The sequence below is a fragment of the Chrysochloris asiatica genome, unplaced genomic scaffold (assembly GCF_000296735.1).
Source record: "Chrysochloris asiatica unplaced genomic scaffold, ChrAsi1.0 scaffold00022, whole genome shotgun sequence".
Lineage (NCBI taxonomy): Eukaryota > Metazoa > Chordata > Mammalia > Afrosoricida > Chrysochloridae > Chrysochloris > Chrysochloris asiatica.
In genome coordinates, this window is record NW_006408540.1 from 6875056 (window position 1) to 6886240 (window position 11185).

Below are 11185 nucleotides of genomic sequence, written 5' to 3' on the forward strand. Positions count from 1 at the left end.
TGAGGAAGTCTCATTAAAAACCTGAGATATGCAGATGACACAACCTTGCCTGCTAGAAGTGACCAGGACTTGAAGCACTTACTGATGAAGATCAAAGACTACAGTCTTAATTATGGGTTACACTTAAAGATAGAAAATCCTCATAACTAGACCATGAAGCAACATCATAATAAATCAAGGAAAGACTGGAATTATCAAGGGTTTCATTTTACATGGATCCATAATCAACAACCATAGAAGCAGCAGTCAAGAACTCAAAGGACACTTTGTGAAAACTGTTGTGAAAGACCTCTTCAAAGTGTTCAAGAGCAAAGATATCCTTTTTAGGATTAAGGTGTGCCTGACTCAAGTCATGGTGTGGTCAGTCATCTAACATGCATGTAAAAGCTGGACTAAGAATAAGGAAGCTCAGAGAAGAATCCATGTATTGGAATTCTGGTGTTGGATACAAATATTGAAAGTAATCCATGCATTTGACTTATGGTGTTGGAGAAAAATATTGAAAGTGCTATGGACTACAAGAAGAACTAAAGAATCTGCCTCGGCAGATGTGCAGTTGGAATATCCCTTAGAAAGGATAATGGCAGGACTTCTCTTACATATTTTGGATGTGTCCCTGGATATAGAGCATCATGTTTGATAAATTAAGGGTCAGCAAAAAAGAGGACAATCTCTGATGAGATGTGTTGACTATGTCACTGCAACAATGGACTTAAACAAAGATTTTGAGATGACTTAGGACCATGAAGTGTTTCATTCTGTTGTCTGAATCAGAAACAGCTTGAGAACACCTGAAAACAGCCCAGCAAAATTCCTGACACACTATAGGTATTCAAATGTTAAATGAAAGTTTCAATTGATTGATATAAAATTTAATTTTTTGTGTAAAGGCCCCAACTTGCCTTTTTAAATTTCCTATAAAGTTATAAAATGAATTATAATTCAACAAATACAAAATTAATATTATAAAAACACTTCTATCTGATTCTACCTAGAAACTCATCAAAACTCTATCATTCTGTATCAAATTGGTTAAATAGTTGTTTATCTGGTCTTTTCCCTTTATGTTTATTTTATTTCTTCTCTGGATCTATCAATTTTATTCATTTTGCAAAACTTATACTGTTGAACCACCACTTATCTGTCAGTTTATTATACTGTGGTGGCCTGCATGTTGATGTGATGTTGGTAGCTTTGCCAATGGTATTTTCAACACTAGCAGGGTCACCCATAGTGGACAGGTTTCAGCAGAGTTTCCAGACTAAAAAAGATTAGTAAGAAGGAGAGGAAGACTACTTCTTAATAATTAGTTACTAAAAACCGTATGAATAGCAGCAGAATATTGTCAAATATAGTACTAGAAGATGAACCCCTCAGGTGGAAAGGCACTCAAAATACAACTAGAAAAGCGCTGTGTCCTCAAAGTAGAGATGACTTTAATGACATGAATGTAGCATAGCTTTTGGACCTTCATTAGCTGGCATAATTCAAAAGGAGAATTATGCAAATATTTACTAAAAATCAGTATGTGGAATGAACTAAGTACAATTCTTGGAAAATTAGAAGCCATCAAAAATGTAATGGAATGTATAAAAATTAATATATAAGGCATTAGTGAGCTGAAAAGGACATATTGTATGGACAGTTGAACATTTTGAATCAGACAGTCATTTGATTTACTATGCCAGGAATAATAACAAATTGAAGATGAATGGCATCATGTTCATCAAAAAGAGACTTTCAAGAACTATTTTGAAGTACAATGCTATTTCTGATAAGATAATATCCATATGCCTACAAGGAAGAAACAACTAATGCTATTATTCAAATTTATAGACCAACCACTAAAACTAATGATGGAACTGAAGAATTCTACTAACTTCTTCAGTCTGACATTGATGGTTGAAATATGGTCTTGCCTATAGAAATGATGCTAAGGATATATGATAGAATTTTGCAAGACCAGTAACTTCTTCACTGCAAATACCATTTACAAACAGCATAAAATTCAACTATACACATCAACATCACCAAATGAAATACACAGGAATCAAATGGAATATATCTATGAGGATAATCAATTAAAAAGCTCAATTACATAAACCAAAACAAGGCCAGGTGCAGATTGGAACGGACAATCAATTGTTCATATTCAAGTTAAGGCTGAAGCTGAAGAAAATTGAAACAAGTCTACAAAACAAAAAATATGACCTTGAGTGCGTACCACATAAATTTAAAGTCCTGTGTGGCACTGCAGGATAATGCGCTGGACCGTAAGATCAGTTTGAACTGCAAGATCAACAGTTAAAACCCACCAACTGCTCTTCAGAAACCCTATACAGGGTCACTGTGGATCAGAACGGACTCAACAGCACTTAAAAACAATGACAACAATTTAGAGACCATCTCAAGAATAGATTCTAGACTAGACACTAATGACTGAAAACCAGAAGATTTGTGGTATGGAATCAAGAACATCATTCATGAAGAAAGCAAAAGGTCATTAATAAGGTAGGAAAGAAAGAAAAGACAAAAGTGGTTTTTAGAAGAATCTCTGAGGCTTGATTTTGATCGCAGAGAAGCTACAGTGACTGGAAGAAGTGAGGGAATAAAAAAGATAAACAGAAAATTTCAAAAGTCAGCTCGAGATGATAAAGTAATATATTATAACAAAATGTACAAAAACTTGGAGTTAGAAGACCAATGTGTTAAAGAGCAAAGATTTCAGTTTGAGGACTAAGGCACACCATCTAAGCCATGATATTTTCACTTGTCTCATATGCATGCAAAGCTTGGAAAATGAATAAGGAAGACTGTAGGATAGTTGATATATTTAAATTTCAGTGTTGGTCAAGAATGTTGAAAGTACCATGAATTGCCATAATAAGTAAATCTGTCTTGATGAAGTACAACTAGAATGTTCCTTAGAAGTGAGAATGGGAGACTTGGTCTGTTGTTCTTTGGACATGTTGTCATGATGGATCAGTCCCTGGAGATGGACATCATGCTTGGTAAAGTGGAGGATCAGTCATAAAGAGGAAGACCACCAATGAGATGGATTGACACAGTGGCAGCAACAGTGGGCTGAAACATAACAAGTGTGATAATGGCAAAGGATTGGGCAATGTTTCATTCTGTTGTGCATAGGGTTGGTTTGAGTAGCTACTTGCTGGATGGCACCTAACAATAATAACAGTATTTGAACACAGACTGGTGACAAAGATGGAATAGGGTCAGGATGTTCTCAGGCATGGTAGTATGGTAGACACAGCATAAAACTGGGTTTACATCAGAGTTGATTAAACATTACCTTTAATTCACTTTAACCAAATATTTAGCTTTGGAACTAAGCATTTGGTACAATATTTTCAAAAAATTGGACTCAAAACAGTCCAATGATTATGAAGATGGCACAGAATCAGGCAACATTTTATTGTACATGGGGTTGCCTTGAGTCGCAGCCAACTCCCTGGAGACTAACAGTAAAAATACAGTTTATTGGCAAAGTAACTGAGGATAAGAACATTGTCTGACTTGACTGATTGCCAAATTGATGAGTCATTAAGGTATGTTTTCTCCCTCAGGTACAATTTGCATTCCTGTTAAGTAATGCAGAGATTCTAATAGGTGATTTCCATTCATACATACTGTAATTATATGCTAAGTGTCACAAAGTTTTTTGTTTAGATAAGGTTCACATTTTTTAAAAAATGCTCTATAATGTAAATAAATACATGTGTCTTGAGCTTCCAAAATGATAAACTATTGCTTATTGTTCATAATAAGAAAAGAGAATTATAAAGAAAGAAAGAAAAAAGAACAAAAAATCATCTATAAGGGTAAAATGAAGTCTTCTATGAGAAGAGTTACTTTTGGCTTCTTTTTGCAAAAACAGTTCATGAATTTTAAACTTATGACTACCCAGAAATAACAAGGCAGAGAATAGAAAGGATTTGAAAAGGAAAAAAAAAATAATTGAGAATGATGTAATGAGATCTTTGAAAGTACACACATTCGAAGAATAGGGCAGTCCCTTATGGTTTTAAATAGTCTCCTGTTACATCTTTAATATACTTCTTGATAAAGATATTATTTCTGACAAGACCATTTTTTTTCAATAGATAACTCCCTATCACCCTATCATTTAAAAAATACCTTCATGTTATTTTAGGCCAATTATCTACGTGGTGGAGGATGTAGTGGTGTGCCATGGACTTGGTTCCAACTCACAGAGACTTTGCATAAAGTTTTCGAGAATGTAAATCTTAACGGGACCAGAAAGCCTCATCTTTCTTCTGCATAATTACTGGTAATTTCAAACTTCTGACCTTGAGTTTTTCAGACCGGCACGTAACCATTACGCTACCAGAGCTCCTTAGTTACCTATATAGACTATATTATTGCTACATGTTAACTATTTTACTAACAATCTGCCAGATTTCTACATCTCAAAATACTATTGTTATCATTTATTAAATATATTTCACTTCAACATAATTTACTTGAACATTCTTTAATTATATAAATTAATACACATTTTCTACAGTTTGCTGATGTGTTTGGAAATTTATATATAAAGTTCAGGTATCGTTATGAACAAGAATTTCACTATCATTGAGCTTTTTTTTTTCTTATCATGTAAAACTGTTTAGCAGCTACCTAACATATCATAGAAAAGATTAAAGTCATTCTGAAATATTGTTGTAACTTTTGAAAAGCATTTAGACCATAGGTAATAACAGTAAAGATGAAGAGACTTAAATAATGTGAGACTTAAAAATTCAATGGTGAAGGAATTGCAAGGAAAAATATTTTTTTCAGATTTTTAAGTGAGCTGTATTATAGATTGAAAATATAACCAATACCAGACTAAGTTTACTCTATACAAATTAATCATTTTGATGACTATTGTACTCAATTGTTAATTTTTACTTAATATTTTTTTAAGTACATTTATTAGCACTCTCTGAAGGATTTATGAGTTTACAGATGCACAAAGACTATCTCTTTTTATTATAATTGCTTGCTGAGTTTTATTCTAGATAGTAACTGGGTTTGATAACAGTATAAAAAATTTGTAATTGCATTATCTTTCAATATTTTATAACTATTCCTACCAAATTAAATGATGGCAATACTAAATCATTCAGTAACAATTTGAATGAAATTGCTTGATCTTTAAAATATATTGTGAGATTAATTATGGTTGGAAACTTTTTATATAATTTTTTACATAATTATTTTATTCTTGACTGCTGCTTCCATGAGTGTTGATGGTTAATCCAAGCAAAATGAAATCTTTGACAACTTCAGTCTTTTCTCCTTTTATATGGATGTTGTATATTGGTCCAGAAGTGAGGATTTTTGTTTTCTTTACATTGAAGTGTAACCCGTATTGAGGCCTATGGTCTTTGATATTATCAATAAGAAATTTTAGTCTTCTTTGCTTTCAGCAAGTAAGGTTGTATCATCTGCATATCATAGCTTGTTAATGAGGCTTCCTTCAATCCTGATGCCATGTTTTTCTTTATGTAATCCAGCTTCTCAGATTATTTTTGTTCAGCATGCAGATTGAATCAGTATGGTGAAAGAATACAACCCTAGCACACACCTTGCCTAATTTTAAACCATTCAGTGTTCCTTTGTTCTGTTCGAACAACTGCCTGTTGGTTCATATACACGTTCCTCATGAGCACAGTTATATGTTTTGGAATACGCATTCTCTACAATGCTGTCCATAGCTTGTCATGATCCATAAAATAAAGCACAGGTAAATATCTTCTTGATATTCTCTGCTTTCAGCTAAGATCCATCTGACATCAGCAGTGATATCCCTCATTCCACATCCTCTTCAATAAATTAAATGACATATTGCATTAGGCAAATCTGCTTCTCAAGACCTCTTTAAAGTGTTGAAGAGCAAAGATGTCAATTTGAGGACTAAGATGTTCCTGACCCAAGCCATGGTATTTTCAATAACTCCATATGCATGTGAAAGGTTGATAGTGATTAAGGAAGACTACAGAAGAATTGCTGCATTTGAGTTATGGTGTTGGAGGAGATTATTAAAAGTACCATGGAATGCCAAAAGAACAAACAGATCTGTTTTGGAAGAAATGCAACCAGAATGCTCCATCGAAGCCAGGATAGTCAGATTTCATCTCTCATACTTAAGACATATTATCGGAATGGACAAGTCCCTGGAGAAGAATATCATGTTTGATAAAGTGGGGGGGTTGGACAAAAAGAGAAAGTCCCCCAACAAGATTGATTGGCTTAATGGTAGAAGCAATGGGCTCCGGCATAGCAATAATTGTGAGGTTGGCGCAGGACAAGGCAGTTTAGTTCTGTTGTCCATAGTGTTGCTATGGACTCAATGGCACCTAATAACAGCAAAATCTTATTAACGTTTTTATGTGACTGTAATGGATGCACAAGTGTTCAGAATGTACAATTTAATAAAAAAAATTCTCCTTCTCTTTTATATAATTCAAATAGTCATTTTGTCTAAAGATTTAAAAAAATATATTTGATTAACATTTCAATTTAGATTTTACTATTGTTCTGACATATAAAAGTTATATGTGCAGTAAACTCAAAAATTAATATTCAAACCCAAATCCACATGGTCCTAGGAGATTCCATTGTAAGTGAAAAATGAAGACTCTTTCTATTTATATAATTTCTTTTAAAATGGCATCTTTGCAATTTAATTCATCATATAAAATGCGATGATATACAAGGAGCCCTGAAGGAATCCTGCTTGTGAAGTGGGTTAAGCATTGGACTGCTAGCCACAAAGTTGACAGTTCAAATCTACCAACTGCTCCATTGGCAAAAAAAAGATGAGGTTGTTTGCTTCCATACAGAGGTCCATTCTATGAAATATGGAATATTTCTATTCTATTCTATAGGGTCATGATGAGTCAGAACTGACTATATAGAAGTGGGGTTTGGTTTTAAGGAATTCTGGTAACTCAGTGGTTAGCACTTATCTGAACCCACAAGCTGTGATCATAAACCTCTGTAAATATCGCTGCTGCAGTTATTGTGTGCTGTTGAGTAAGTTCGACTCATAGTGGTCCTGTATAAAGCCTGGAAATCTTTACAGGAGCGTAGAGCCTCATCTTCCTCCTCCAGAACAGATGGTTGATTTGAACTACTGACCTTGGGATTAGCAGACGTATGTGTAACCCACTATGCTTACAGGGCTCCTTTCCGTAAAGATGACAATCTTGGAGAAGGAGGCAACCTACCGCAGCTTTCTCTCTTAAAGCACCTGCAAGGTACAAACCGCTGACCTTTGTCATAAATCAGAATCAACTTGATGGCAACTAGATTTTATTGGCTTTTTATGATGGTTAATGTGTCTACTTGTCTAGGTTAAGTTTCTATTAATATAATCATTTCCAATTTGTGATCTGAAATGAGAAGCCGAGCAGTTGAAACAGGAATTTATTTGGGAAGTAGCATGCCTCCATTATATAAATGGATGTTTTGGTAGAACTCTCTCTCTTTACCCTATACTCTTGTTGCCTGAGCTCAAGTTCTTGTGAAGTAAACCTGTGAATGTATCTGGCCTGCTGTCTGACCTTCAGATTTTAGATTTATTAGCTCCTTCATCCCATGAACCAGCAAAATTCTTCAACATGCTGCCAGATCCATGGATTGGGAATTTGCCAGCCCTCACAATTGAGTAGGAGTCTTGGTATGGTGCTGTGGGTTAATGTAAAGTTGGTTTTAGCCATGGGGTTGGTGGTTCAAGCTCACCAGCAGTTCCTTGGCAACCCTATACAGGGTCGCTATGGGTCAGAGCTGACTCAATGGTAATTAACAACAATAACAACAACAATTGAGTGAGACATTTCTTTGAAACAATTTCCTCTACATATAATTATATATAAATGTGACTTTGTGTGTTTCATATATAAGAGGTCGCTTCAAAACTTGTATTATCTTTCAATTCTATTTGACAGGAACTTTATGAAGTCCCCTTGTTTCAATGATTTTACTCCCCTAGTGTACCCAGACTACGACAATAAAAAATAAAAATGTTTTTAAACAATTCTGAGGTAGTTTAAACATAATATGAAATATAATTTTAAATTTTATTTTGAAAGTTACTTATCGAATAAGCACTTATGACAATTACAATTCTATTGAATACACAGTTAATGAACTCCTTTATGTAAGAAGCAGTTTGGAAGACATATAGTATGAAAAATGAAATAAGATACCTTTTTGAGGAATTTATAGATCAGAAGAGGAAGTCAGATAAACAGACATACAAAAAAATGGTCTTTTCAGTTCATGAACATGTTCAACTATCTTTTCTCTCAGAAGTCTTTCATTAGTCATAGATCAAGTGATTGTTGGTTACTCTTCATGTGGTATCTAATTAACTGTCTTGAAAGTATTAATATGTATTTTTATTTCAATTCATTTTATTCTGTATCTTCCAATTAATGTTTAAATCTATAATGTCTAATTTCACTTCAAACAATATTATTATATTGTTAATATTAAAATGTTTCAGTCTTTATTGTCATGGACTTCTTTGCTGTGCTTCACATAGTTAATTACTACTTCCTTCCATGCTGTTTTCTCAGTTACCTTGTTATTTCCCCTTCTTGTATGTCTATGACCATATCTATTTAGTCTCTTCCATGGAACCATACTTCTCTTTCACCTCATATTTTGGTGTTCATTAGGTTCCATTCTGAACTCATAAATCCTAATAATTATCAATATTTGTTATAATTATTAAATCTCATCAAGTCCAGTATGATTTATAGCAACGCTATGTATATCAGAAGGAAAAATGACCCAGTCCTACAGCATCCTCACAATTATGTTTGACCCTATTGCTACTACCAATGTGTTAATCCATCTCGTTGAGGGTCTTTCTCTTTTTTTCTCTGACCCTCCAGTTTACCAAGCATGATGTCCTTCTCTGGGGACTGGTGTGTTCTAAAAACATGTTCAAACCATACAAGAAAAAGTCTAACCATCCTTGCTTCTAAGGAGTACTCTGGTCCAATTGTGAGGATTAGTTCAGTTGTGAGGATTTCTTCTAAAACAGATTTGTTTGTTCTTCTGGCAGTCCATGGTACTTTCAATATTTTTGTAACACAATACTTCAATTCTTCTGTAGTCTTCTTTATTCATTGTCCAACATTCACATGCATACAAGGTAATTGAAAGTACCATGGCTTGGATGAGGTGCACCTTAGTCCTTAAACTGTTATTTTCATTCTTTAACATTTGAAAGAAGTCCTTTGCAGCAGATTTTACTAATTGGAAATATGTTTGATTTCTTGATTGCTGTTTCTATGAGTGTAGATTGTGAATCCAAGCAAAGTGAAGTCTTTGACAACTTCAATCTATGCTCCATAATCGTGTTGTTTTCTATTGGTCTCGTTGTGAGCATTTTCATTTCTTTATGTTGATGTGCTATCTGTACTATAGGCTGTAGTCTTTACTTTTTATCTGTAAATATTTCAAGTCCTCTTCACTTGCAAGCAAGTTTGTGCCATTGGCATATTGCAGATTGTTGAGGTGTCTTCCTCAAATCCTGGCTAAATTCTTCATATTCCAGCTTCTTGAATTATTTGCTCAGCATGCAGATTGAATAAGTATGTTGAAAGCAGACAACCTTGACACTTATCTTTTCTGATTTTATTTTGAACTGTTCAGTTTCCCTTTGTTATGTTCCAACAACTTCCTGTTGCTCTGTATTCACATTCCACATGAACACAATTAAGTGTTCTGGTAATCCCATTCTTCTCCACTTTATCCAGTTTGTTATTATCCACACAGTTCAATGTCTTTTCATAGTCAATAAAGCACACACAAAAATCTTTTTGGTATTCTCTGCTTTCAGCCAAGATCCAGCTGAACTCAGCAATGATATCCTTCATTCCATATCCTCCCCTGAATCCAGTCTGAATTTCTGACTGCTGTTTACATACTGCTGCAAAAGTTTTTTAGTTATCTTAAACAAAATTTTACTCACATATGATATTAATGATATTGATCCATAATTTCCACATGCCTTAGTGTCACCTTTGTTTAGAATGGACACAAATATGAATTTCCTCCAATCAGTTGGCCAGGTTTCTATCTTCCAAATTGCTTGCTTGGCTTACATGATTGAGCGCCTCCAGTGCTGCATCAGTTTGTTGAAAGATTTCAGTTTACCTTGCATCAGTTCCTGGAGCCTCCGTTTTCTCCATTGTCTTCAGTGCAGCTTGGGCTTTTTCTTTCAGTACCTACCTCTTTTTGGTACAGTGGCTTTGTGTATTCCTTTTATCTTCTTTTGGTCCTTTCTGCATCATTTAACATTTTGTCCCCTAGAATCTTTCAATATTGAAACCTGAGGCATGGATGATTTATTCAGATCTTTCCGCTTGAAAGTTCTTATTTTTGATGTTCTAACTCCAAGTCTGTGCACATTTTATAATAATATTTGTCTTCTTAAACTGCTCTTTCCAATATTCTGTTCAGCTCTCTTACATCATCATTTCTTTCAGTTGCATTGACTTCTATACACTTAAGAACAGGTTTCAGAGTCTCTTCTGACATCCATTTTGGTCTTTTCTTTCTTTCCTGTATTTTTAATTGCCTTTTGCTTTCTTTATGTATGTGACAATCTGTTTACTTTGTTGCCATTATCTTTTTTGTTATCCATTTTATCAAGCATGATGTCCTTCTCTGGGGACTGGTCCTCCTTATAACACGTTTGAAGTATGAAAGATGATGTCTGGCCATCCTGGCTTCTTAGGAACATTCTGGTTATAATTTTTCCAACACAGATTTGTTTGTTCTCCTGGCAGTTCATAGTATTTTCAAAATACTTCTCCAACAGCATAATTCAAGTACATTGATTCTTATGTAGTATTCTTTATTCATACTCCAATTATCACACGCATATGAGTCCATTGAAAATAGCATGACTTGGGTCAGGTGCGCTGTAATTGTGAAACTCTATCTTTGCTCTTTAACACTTTAAAGATGTCTTGTGCAGCAGATTGGCCTAATGAAATATTTTGTTTGATTTCTTGAACGTTTCCAAGAGTGTTGATTATGGATGAAAGTAAAATGAAGTCTTTGAATCACCAGTAATTATTAATGCATGTTTGCTCAATTTTAGACTGAAAAAGTTGGAAGAATTCTTGAATTTCAT